This window comes from Silurus meridionalis, chromosome 5, assembly GCF_014805685.1.
Source record: "Silurus meridionalis isolate SWU-2019-XX chromosome 5, ASM1480568v1, whole genome shotgun sequence".
NCBI lineage: Eukaryota > Metazoa > Chordata > Actinopteri > Siluriformes > Siluridae > Silurus > Silurus meridionalis.
The window spans coordinates 10378497-10391693 of record NC_060888.1 but is presented as its reverse complement, the minus strand read 5'-3'; the positions used below and the strand labels follow the sequence as shown (position 1 = coordinate 10391693).

At 36.4% G+C, this 13197-nt stretch overlaps 1 long non-coding RNA gene across 1 annotated transcript; it reads left to right on the top strand.

Moving 5' to 3' along the window:
* The first annotated feature begins 1557 nt into the window (after positions 1–1557).
* On the top strand, positions 1558–11365 carry LOC124386458. Its single transcript, XR_006925928.1, has 3 exons — positions 1558–1670; positions 7655–7763; positions 10644–11365. It is a non-coding gene; the product is annotated as an uncharacterized LOC124386458 (long non-coding RNA).
* The last annotated feature ends 1832 nt before the right edge of the window (positions 11366–13197 follow it).

The window sequence follows — 13197 nt, the reverse complement described above, 5'->3', positions numbered from 1 at the left end:
TGCTATAATGAACCTTTCCTCTCCTTTTTCCATTGGGAGTCAGGTATGGAGAGAAGGTGATGAGGACTGGAGTGAAAAAAAGTGCACCCCAGATGTAATTGCACAATTAGAATCCACCTCGCCCCAAGGCCAGGTCACCTGAAGGTTAATCAAAGGAAACAGGTCTTAAAATGCATCTTGCACAGTCAATTTTGGTCTAAGAATAGTTTCCATATTTTCAGAGTGTTTCTGGGCAAGTTTATTTATTTTCTAAATGCAATTGTTTTTGACCTTTTTTAAATATTTTCATAGCATTTATTTAGTCTATAAATATAAAAATTACAATAGAAAGAAATTTCTTTAACCAGAATTTAATCAAACATAAAAAGTTGTTTATCTTATATAATGTATTAAGGTGAGCTAAAGGACAAACTTTTGGACAGTCAAATTCATGGGAGTCACATTTACAGGACCCTAGAGCCAAACTTTGTATCATGTTTTTTTAGAACATCTTTATAAGTGAAAAACAATAAATAAATCACAGAAGAAACACATGCAAACACAAAGAATGCAAGTTCATTACTAAACCAGACAGCATCCTTTTATTTAAAACTTGTTTCTCACAAAGTTCTCACACAAAAGAAAATGTCAAACTCTATAGGTAAAATAGGTATAGGTAATAGCAAATTATAAAACACTCTTTTACAGTTTTATATGCATTGATGTAGATGTTCCTTACATTACAATTTAGCTTTAGGGAAGATTTTCTGTTATACCTAACATCTAGTACTTTGGATTACAAAAGCAAAGTTAGTTGGTGATAGAGATTACATTGGACCCAAGATACACTGTATATTTATTTCATTTTTTTTTTCACTATTCCTTTCAAAGTGATATTGAGAGTAAGATATGTTATGTGAACTAATAAATAACAATGACAGTAGTAGTAGTAGTAGTAGTAGAAGTAATAATAATAATAATAATAATAATAATAATAATAATAATAATAATAATAATGATTAAAAAAAACTTTGTATGCTCGGTATGTTTAGCATAATAATCAGCACTTATCACTCAACTTTAGAATATGGTCTGCAATTATGTACATATTATTTTTATTATATTATATTTTCTAATTATATACAGGTGTACATATTTCACTTAATCAGAAGAATTTAATTGGCTCAAATCTAATATCTGTAATAGTCACTAATCCATTAATCTCTTTTGAACGGGTTTAGGATATCCTTTACGGATATTCGAGATTTAATCCTTCATGGAGAACCAATAAAAGTTGTTACAGATCAGTGACATGTTGCAGTGAGATTTGGTTTATCTAGGTTTTGCTCAGGCAGTGTGTCATGCGTCATCACTGGCTTGGTGTAAGCCAGACTCTGGGGGGTGGCAGAGGTAGGCTGTTTTAAGGTATGATATGCTTGGAGTAGTGCGCTGGCATTCTGCCAGGCTGGCGGCCACAGGGTACAGACACACTGGCCTTGTGCCAGTCCTCTGGGAGCAGTGCCCAGGCAATGGCACACTGTCACACTGTCACACTGTGTCCGTTTTTGCACACCCGGATATTCAGAGAGAGGGCTGGACTGACTAACGTTATTAAAACCTCTTTTTAAAACAATTCTTAAGGAATGTCATATCTTCAGTGTTATTTTTCCAGGACTGTCAACAAAATAGTGGTTCGTATAGTTATAATTTTACTATTTAAATCAAGTTTGGAACATTAATTAGTAAACACAGAATGGGCTTTGTTAAAAATGCATCTACTTATTCTTTCCTTTGTGTTATGTTGAATCACATTTGCATTAGTGAACTCACTGTAGTATCCTCTGCTTCACCTGTTTATGAAAACTTAATTTATATTTCACGTCACATGTAAATTGTTTTGTCCAGAAAAACTGTTTAACAAATCTTTTTTTTTTTGCGTGGCTGTTTCCAGCTTACATCTTAACATATTTAGTTTTGAGTATGTTCTCTATTATGATTTTTATTTCTCTCAGTTCTGGAGGTAGGCGGCTATAGACACTGGCTAACAACGGGCAGTTTTTTTTTTTTTTGTCAGTAAGTTGAAGTGGGCGTCTCTTGTGGTATTGCTGGCTACGTTTTGGTGCTCCATGCCCTGCCGGTTACATTTTGCTGGATAACTGATCCTTTCCCTTGATCCCCCCCCGGGACTTGCACATTAGTATTCTGCTCGGGGTCTCTTAGCATAATAGCTTTAAAGCCAGACTCTGACCCTGTTGTCATGGATGCAGTACAATGCAAACACACACACACACACACACACACACACACACACACACACACAGAAGCAGCAGTTGCAGATGCAGTAAGCGGCTGCTTGCGTACAACTATGTCCTGCATGTTAGGAAGAGGATGGCTCACATAATCTCAGTGTGTATTTCTTGTACATACAATTTCAAGATCTTTATATTATATTGCTAACATTAATTGCTTTGCCTTTGCGTGGGTGTGTTTTTCTACTGCATGAGCCATAGCATTGGCTTAAATAAAAAATGTCAATCACTGACATAAGGGCAAAGATGAAAAAAATAAATATTGAAATTCCTCCCACACACACTGAGTGAGCAAGATGATATTTGTCCTTCAACTGTACTAATCAACATCCTGGTTTCACCCAATTTTTTGTCCTTAGTGGATGAACTGGAATAATTTCACTAGATTTTTATCTTGTAGTATTCAAGCCTTTAGGTTGAAAATTAGATGTTGAAACAAACAATCCACTACATTACTGGTTTTTATTTAATTATTATTATTTTTTTTTTAACATTTATTCAGTTTGCATTTGCTATCCTACACTGTGGCTTCAGATTTTAACCAGGGCAACACCTGATTCCACCTGTTTAATCAATTGTTCTTGGACTTCAAACAACTATTAGGTGTGACTCATAATTGGTAAAATTTAAACAATCTTTGCAGATAAGAATGGACACCCCTGATTTACACTGATTTTATCTCATTTGTTTGACATTAAGAATAACTTTATAGATCATAGAAAGTTTATATTTTACATTTCAAATGAAATGAAATTAACAGTAAGGCCAAATAATGATATAAATCGAAAAAAGATGAAAAAGGAGCTCAGCAATTTTACATGGAGGACAATTTTGTCACTAGAATGTTTAGTAGCCTGATGGCACAGTCCCTTCCTATATAATTAGTGTTATTTCAACAATAGAAAAAATATTCTCTACTGTCTAGATATTTCATTACCCCCATCTTCCAGTTGCGATGAACTGTGTAAATTTAAAACTATGATGGCTCTACATGTATGAAGAGACTTGACTGAAAATGTGTTGAAAATGGGATGCTTCTTGCAGCTCTCTTTCTCTCATATTAATTACCTCCTTCAACCTGTGTGTCTGTCCCAAACTTACATTGATCTGTCAGCCAACAGCTTCAGATCTGTAGGTGATGCTAATGTTAATGAGCAGCAGCAGTAGTGTGAGAAACATAGCTGCACGAAGTCTGCAGATTTCATTATTTGATCAGTATTGCAGCAGGCACGTCTGACCTGTGTGGATTTGCCAGGCGTAATTTGTCTGATGGTGCTGCTGCTGCTGCTTCTCTCACTCATTCTCTCTTCCCCTCTCTCTTTCTCAGTCTATCACTTTGCTTGGCTTTGCTCTCTTGCCAAAATCTCCCTCTTCCTCTCACACTTCACTCACTCGCAACTCTTTTGCACCAACTCCTCTCTTTCCCTGTGTCTCCCTCTCTCTCTTTCTCCCTGGCTGTGAGAAAAAGGAGGGAGCATGGTGAAAAGGGAGATTGTGTGGAGCTGGGGTGCTGAAGATGTCAGCTGTCTCGGGGCTCAAGGGCGTCCAGAACAAAGGCGCTTTTCACCCCCTCTGAAATGTCCCTGGGCCCGGGCTCCCTTGTGCCATTCAGCCCCAGCTCTCAGCACCAAAAAATCATACCCCATTCAGGCCTGCAAATCAATTTCCTGATAAGCAGAGGGAGGATGAGGAGGTGGAGGAGGAGGAGAAGAAGGGGTGGTAGAAGGGGGCAGCGGTGGGGTGCGTAAGGCTTCGGTTAATTGGGGAGCAGTGAGCAGATTGGGGATTTGAGGCTGTCTTTGTGTGCATTTGTCAAATGACTGAATCGGGCAATGCTAGGAGTGGCAAGTGACAGTGGCCAGATAACCAGTCAAAGGGCCAGAATAATACAGGAAGACGCCCTGTGGAAAAAAAATCCACACATCCAAAATGGACTGCCTGATTCTCTCAGAAACCCCACAGGAAGGACCCAGTATCTAAAAGAAGGGTTGTTCCTAAATACTATAAAAGGGGCATAGCCTTAGACTGGCTTTTTTCCTATTTCTACTTATTTTCTACTGTTATGTGAGATGACCTGGATGTTCCTGGACAAAGAGTGAGTTAGTGGATAATTGGCATGCAGAGTTGAGATGACCAGATTGTGATTGTAAGAGTGACTGATGGTGTGTGTTTGTAATGCAGGAAGCATGTATGTATAAGAAAAGATAAGATGTAGAATGAAAAAAAGAGCAAAATAAAAACGTGTGCTTCATGTTTGCTAGTCGAAAAAATCCCTTGGTGTTACAATATAAATTACAATTTGTGCACGCAAACGCGGCACAAGACTACGGGGCCTGAGATTAAAATTCAATTTGTTATCGGCCAATAACAGAGTCTCTGTGAGCGCTTGCAGCCTTTTCTACAATCAGGTGCCACAGACTGAGCAAAGTATTTTGTGCATAGATAATCTCACTGGTAACAAACAGTCTGGGAGCTTGCCTCTCATCTGCCCTACAATATGAATTACTGTCATTTAGGCATCTGATTGATATGAGAAAGTGCATATCTAATTTGCATTTTAGGTTGGAAGGTAGAGAAAGGTTAGCTTAGAGTTGTACAGTAATATTTATTGTGTTGCAATTTGTATTTATGTTTGGTCTTTGTTATTAAAGTCATATACTATATATATATATATATATATATATATATATATATATATATATATATATATATATATATATATATATATAAATTCCAGATAAGAATTAATATTCAGTGGTTTAGCTGATTGAAGATATGACTTGTCAAGTTCATGGTCAGGATAAGGGTTGTTGTGTCTTTTTCGGTCGGTGTGTTTGCATTGGGTTATAGGGTGTTGGCACAGGACAGCAGCTGGGAGTTAAGCTCAGTTGGAGAGAGAAAGAGAGAGAAAGAGAGAGATAGAGGACCCTGGCTTGCTTCCCCAGCTTGAGCGCAGAGAGCACAGTCAAGCATAGTAAACAGGATCCACCTTTCTGCTTGGCTAATTTTCCCTATTAAAACAGCACAGCAGGAGACCCAGCAGGGGAGGGGGGCTGAAACAAGGCTTATTTTTTTTTTAAGTGTGTCTGTATATCTGTCAGTCTGCCTGTCTGTCTATTTGTCTGAAAAGAAGGATTTTGTCTAGTGGTTTGATCTAGATGTCTGGTGATATAAATTTCCCAATCTCACTTGTACAGCATTTGGAGCATCCCTTTTGTTGTGCACTATTCGATTTTTTTGTATTTTATCTGTGATATTTGTGTCTTTCATTTGTTTGCAGTATATTCTTTTCCCTACTGACTAATTTAATCAAATTCCAATTCCTCTCTGAACTGTGCCATAACTTAATCCCTGCTCCAATCTTTCTGACAAGAAAATCCAGCTCCTTAATGCATGCACACTCTCCTGTTTCTCTCAAAGGTTCTCTCTCTCTCTCTCTCTCTCTCTCTCTCTCTCTCTCTCTCTCTCTCTCTCTCTCACACACACACACACACACACACACACACACACACACACACACACACACACACACACACACACACACACATTCTCTTTTGCCTTCCCCTCTTCCTCCACTGCTTACGGCTTTCTGGTTACCTGAGCATAACTCCTCCCTTTATTCCCTTACCATCTCCAACATCTTTCTCTCTCTTGCTCTGTTGTCAGCTGTTGCATTTATATTGCTTGAGTATGCAGCTTTACTAGCAAGGCCGCTCTAAAAAGAGCTGCAATCGTTCCTTGCACTATAAAAAAAGACATCTGTTTTAGGAACTGGTCTGAATGTACAGAACATGAGTCTGCTTGAATATTTGTTGGTAGGTAGAAGACCTTTTGTGTCATATAAGAGTTTTAGTTAAAATTTACGAACTGCTTCCTCAAAGCAAAAATTATCATGAATTGTTCTGTCATCTGACTAATCCAAACCTGTGACAGAAACAAGAGCTTATATGTAGGCAGATGCAAAAAAAAAAAAAGAAAAATACTAATGATAAATGAGAATGTGCTACATTTAGACACATTACAAAGCAGTCTGAATTAAATTAAAACTAGCAGATATTACCAGACTAATTCATTCATTTATCATCAGTAACTGCTTCATACTGGGAAACTTGGGCTAGGTGGAACACCACATGCTGGTTATGTTGCCATTCCATAGTAGGGCACCATGCACGCACACACAAAAACTCACACACGCACACACACACACACACACACACACACACACACACACACACACACACACACACACACACACACACTGTAAGGCAATCTAGAGCAACCAAATCCACCATGCTTTTAAGAGATTGTAGGAAAACAGAAAACATGTCAGAAATCCTGACACTGTTAAAATGCAAGTTTAAAGAAACAGTAACCTGAGCTTTGGATCCATGGACATTTGAGCTGTGGCGTGGCATCATTGCCTTCTACATTACCAAGCTGCCCTGTCAGATTTATTGAACTTTTTAAGTGCTACAAAAACAAGTATTGCATGGAGAAGTTAGCTAGTTAAATAATATTGTGAATATTATGAATTCCTATGTAGATAATAATACCAGTTATTTACTAATCATGGTCATGGTCAGTATTGATCATGGTTGCCATTTCCTACTTTATTGTCATGCAATTCCATCTCAACTGCAGTTAATTGGTTAATCAACCAACTTAGCCATACACTATTTAGAGAGCAAACCGTTGGCTGGAATATTATCTATCATGGAATGGCTTTGCCATTCTCAGGACCTAAATTGCATTAAACTCTTTTGGACAAACTGGATCGCAAGGTCAGAATGTAATATATAACTAGCAAAGAACATATTTGGCAAGTTGTACAAGAGGCATGGCAAAGTATTTCAGCTGAGTGTTTAGAGAAACTTACTTTATGGAAATAATTTAAAATTATGAACAAGAGGAACATGCATGTGTCTCTGCATGGCTGTGCATGCTAACTAGACATCAGAGCAATATTTGGATGGATTACATGGCATACACGAGAAAGGATTAAAATGTCTGTGCAGTGTTGTAATGTAGTCATAACAGCACAGGAATATAAAAAATACAAACAACTGTCTGTAATGTGTACACTATCCAGCAATTTCAGTGTAAAATCTCTCCCTGTTGTTAGCAGAGTTGTGCTAAAAAAAAAACTGTCAAAGTAGCAGTAAGATAAAATATGTGGCTAAAAGTTACAACATCAGGGTGAACCATTTCCAAAGCACCACAATAAGCACTGACACTAATTGAATAATATAGTGCACAAGATAATGCTCTGATTTTAAATTGTAGCTGTAATGTAATAGTCAATTATTGAATGAACATTATAGGGTGTAGATGGAAGATGTACATGTAAACTGTCTTGGTTATTCCAGGAAAGTGTTTGGGAGGCAGCCGCATATTGAGCAGTCTGACTGGCTCAGTGAAGAAACTGTTACAGAGCCCAGTGATGGTTTCAGCACAGACAGCACAGACATCAGGAAGGTAAAGAATAGCTGGAAAGGGTAAAAGCTGTCTTATGAAATTCTGAACTGCCTAGTGGATAGTTGAAGATATTAATAGTGACGGAGAAACCCCAATGATCTCAGCTTTTCCCACAATCTGCTACAGATTCCTAAAGTCTGGGACAACTGCTCAGGAAGCTCTGAAATAGTCCTCCTGTAAAAACTGGTGAGGATTGAAAAAGGGCAGTTTGCTATATTTACTATCAGTTTGGTGAGGAGTGTCTAGGTGATATCCTCTGTAATGTTAACAAAAAAGAGCACAATCATGAATCACCAATGTACAGTGCACACAGCCCTGGGGAGCATCAATGTTCAATGTGGTGGTGATGGATTTGGTATTTCAGATCCTGATGAGCTGAAGTCTCTGAAATAAAGATTTATTTATATAATTCACTGTGGATACTTATGTTGGATTTTAAGCTGAAATCAAGTTGGCTTCTAGTCGTGTTCAAAAGATGTAATCTTTGACACATTGATTTAGTAAACAGAATATGTTTTGGGGTTGTTATCAAGGTTGCAAATATTTTATTCACATACTTTTAGTACATAAGGAACACTGCATTGCTAAATTTAAAATAAACACAATTTTGGAAAAGTAGTATGCTATAACCTTTAATACAGCAGGATTATGTGAATAATATTTTTTATAAACCACCACATAGATATGATTTAATATTATCCCCCCCTGCAGAGCATGAAGGCATCTTTGTTTTTCTCCTTTAAAACTCTGGTTAAAGATTTTCTCAGATGATGGATATGTGCTAAAGTGACTTAAAAATCTCATCTATGAAGAGTAGTGAAGACACAAAGCAAGGCAAAATTGCAAGCTGTACAGTTTCTTGCATTGCTAACATACAATGCATGCGCTCACACAGACACAGACTTACACACATATACACACCTTTGACTAATGAAGGAGAAAAAATACATGACATAACCACAAACTGCCTGGTACTTTCTGGCTTACACTGCAATAAAAAAGAAAAAAAACCCCAAGAGAAATAAATAAAGAAATGTGCCTAATCTGTTTTTAAATAAAGCTAACTTTTTGCAATCAATCCTGTACTTTGAAGGCTGTCAGTGATATATGACTTGTGTGCTTGTGCGCACCTCTTGGGCTGCTGCATCGCTTTTCATCCCACCAGCTGAGCAGAATACTAATCGGGGGATAGAATTTATGTCGCTGCGTTATCGGAGCCCAGGTCTCTGGAGAACCTATGGAACACTGGCCTTGTGTGGCAGGTTGGGGGTGGGATTGTGTGTGTGTGTGTGTGTGTGTGTGTGTGTGTAGTGGGGCCTGGTGGATTACCCATGCAGTTGCACAATCAGAGGGATTGCAGGGATTACATTTAATAATTTATTTACATGGTGGGAGAATCTGTCAGTTGTATGCACAGCTTAAGGAGGGCTTGCACAGCTGAGGCTCTTTAATGCGCAAAGGCTGCTGAAGTCACGTAACACCGCCTCGTATCCAACTGTTTATTGTCGATTTGGCTATGGTTTGTTGAATTGATTCTTAAGTGCAGTATAAGAGTGATTATACCTATCTTTAGTGGAATAGAATTGTAGTTTGTATTTTCTAAGAGGAAGTTTCTGATACAAAATGAATCTTCACATTTAAAGACAGTGATATGTCCTGGTCTGGGTTTCTTGGTGCATATGAAAGATCACATAATTACATAGTTGTACGGTTTTATGCTCTGTAGTTACTAATACACAAGGGATTTAGTCAAAACACTGCAATGATTTAAATCAACAAGAAATAGAATGATTTATTAAATATACATAAATTGCACAGGGGAAATATATAATGCTTTGTGGTGGAAACAACCCTGATAGAGTGAACCTTTACAATGATCTCAAATTAAACTTTAATTTCTACAATAAAATCAGGCGTTAGTTTTAGTAAATTCTATTTGATTGTTTCATATAATAACAAGCACACTTTACAGTTTTTTACTTATATTCGAAAAGGCAACAGCAATTTAATCAATTGCTAATATACAGTCAGGGCTGCATTAGAGATGAACGGTGAAGTGTGTGGTCATTCTCTGCTACACAAGGTCATCCAATCAATAATTCAAGTGCATGTAAACTAGGCATGACCAGTACATTCTGGAAAATAAAAACACAAGCATTGCATGAAAGCACATATACAGTCAGAGCACTACGCATCAAGAAAGAAAAAAGATGCACATTAACTCTGTTAAGCATTAAAGAAACACACACAATAACATATATTATGGCAGCATACACATATTTTAATGATGATGACACACGGAATTGGAGCAGCACCCCAATTCTGACCTCAAATCACATTAATTACTCTTATGTAATTCTATCAAATATAATATAATTTTAAATATCCATACTTTTATCTACTTATATTTAAAATTTTAAACCAGCATTGTATCACTGTACCATAGCATTAAACGATAGTTAAATTATACAGGCTCATTTATAAGATCATGAGCACCCAGATGCGGATAGGTTCCCCCTTAAGTCTGGTACATCTCAAGGATTCTTCCTTATGCCGTCTTGGAGTTTTTTCTTGCCAAGTATCCAGAACACTCCCTGAGAAGGCATAAGGAAGAAACATTGGGAGGCTTGCTCATTAGGGACAAAATGTACAATTATAAAGAACAATCTTATTGAATTTTTCTTACCACAATACCTGTGTAAAGCTGCTTTGAAACAATGTCCATTGTTAAAAGTGCTATCTAAATAAAAATGAATTGAAATAAATTTCACTTGCCGGTTATTTTTTTTACTTTTATACTATTCAAAAGTGCTCAATTTCCTTTACATTGTTAAATGACAAATGGATCAATAATGTTCATTCATTCATCTTAACTTACAGCATTATCCTCATCAAACTTAAGGTGGATCAGGAGCCTATAATATATACTCTGGACACAGGGCAAAAATACACCCTGAGTAGAATTCCAGTTCATCGCAATGGACCAATGGACCACACATTTTCTTAACTAAAGCCTAACTAATGGTCCAGTCAAAATCTCTACATGGCTAACATTGTTAATATGATGTGCTTCATTTGAATTATAATTAACATTTACTGAGCTAACTGAACTGCTATATGTGTATCATTATGCAATTGAAATGTACAATTTAATTCCAACCATAGTCTGTAAAGACCCTACATCCAACACATTTTTTCTTATATAACTATATTGTTTTTCCCCGCTATGTTTACTGTCATAGTTACTGTGTACATGTCTTATCTCTTATTTTGTACTGCTGTGCCTTGGAATAATAAAATGTATTAAAGAGTTACATTGTATTGTGTTATATTGTATATAAAATAATCAGTATTATTTGAAATGATTTTAAGGTATGTCAACCAATGTTAAGAAAGTTACCATTTGAGACGTATGTGGCTTCCTTACAACATTGGTGTATAACCCTTTGACCTCAGAGATGTGTTGTGACTGGAGAGGATTGAGATTGATTAGTTCCAGGTTTGCTGGCTGTTTGAATACATCAGATGTTTTTCTTGTATTTCCATGTTCTGAATTTTAATAACTGTATTTTCTGTGAGCAATGTAAACATAAAGTTCATATTTTCCCAATGTTTTAAAAATGTAACCTGCTTTTTAATTTTTATTTTTGAACTCCAAGGCCAATAAAGAACTAAAAATGATTACTTGGATTTACTGCAAACTTAATTAAATTTAATAAGAAGTAGCATCAATTTCAAAACTGTATCATTTAATTATGTGCATAGTCATTATACTCATCCCTAAAGGTTTTACTGTGTGCTGTGTCCAACAGATGTAATCATGGCACATTATAAGCATCAATGATGCTAGTAATTGCTTCATCCTAAAGACAAAAAATAACTTTAGTTTATTATCAATTATTAATGTTTAGTTATTTTTTTTTAGGTATTTTTATATTAAGGAAGTACAATGATTTTGTAATGCCTAATCACAAATTATATAATGACAGGGTTGTATCATTACTTTTAACTTTTTAATGAAGGTTTCTATTTTATCTTTAAACATGAATAGAAAAAAAGAACAGGGTTACAAGGCTTTTCAAAGAATTCAATGTGTGCACTGGAGGAGGGGATGGCAACCAACCATCACGGCCTGTCAGATCACCAGTGCTCAGACCATGGATGCAAATGAGTGACTTGATTTGAGTCCTCAGATGGTGTGTGTGTGTGTGTGTGTGTGTGTGTGTGTGTGTGTGTGTGTATATGTGTGTGCGTGTGTACTCTGGGATCTTTTTGAGGTGTCAGCTTTACTTTTTACATTCTCTGATACCTGATGAGTCCCAGCATCTCCATCACATAGCAGCATGCTCACAGCTCCGTTTTTGTCACTTTGGTTTATGGCGATACTCAAATCCCAGCACTGCATGTGTGTGTGTGTGTGTTTGTGTGTCTGTGAGTGAAAGCGTGAGGGTCTGGCCTGGACTAGGAATGCCAAACTGTCAATGAACTGACACCTCACTGTTGAAGCAAGAGGTCTGTACAAGAGGTTCTCTTCTGAGCAGCTGGGACTCATTGCTTTTTGGCTTTTGCTTTCTCAAAATTCAAAAAGAGAATTAACATTGCCATTCCTGAGTCCAAGTAAATCCAATGACCATAGATAACACCCTCTGGGTATATATTTTGGCACCTTATATCAGTTCAGTTTTGTATCCAACTTAATTTAATGAATGATTTATTGAATTTAAATAGTTTTCTTAATCTTCAGTCAGACTTTCAATCATGATCTTACACTTGGAAATTAATAAACTGAACAATGTTAAGGCAAATCCTTATTTATATCTAATAATTTTTATAAAGATGTACAGAAAGTGTTCATGGTAATCCTTGGCTAACTATATATTGACAGTTTTTGCATTACAAGATAATATATAATAGATAGGTTAGAGCAGTAGACTATTACCTTACAGCATGCTGTAGTACACAATGTGAAGATTATAGTAAGGACCAAAATTACATGAATATTAGTTTTACAGTGCAGCACTTACAAATAATGTAATCTCTGAGGTTTTTACTTAGGAAGATGTACTATAAGGTTTTTATTTTTACAAAGAATGTTATAAAATACCCATTATCTATCTATACATGTCAAAATTCAGTGTTACCTTATGCTCATATCTAACTGTTGAATTGTTTCACTTTCACTTAAAAATTATAACTACCCAGCATTTGAGTTGTGAATGGTCATTGTTTTGCACAATTAAAGAAAATACTGTGCAGAAAATACTGTGCAGATCTAACAAAGTCAAAACCCTCTAGGTTTTAACTTAAAATTAATTTAGTGAAAATTTTTTTTTGTAGGGAAAATGTTTTTTAGATTTATAGATCACTGTTTACCTATTTGAGCGAGTAAATTGCACCTGGTGGATGCATTAGAAAGGAGGTATAGTTTCCAGTT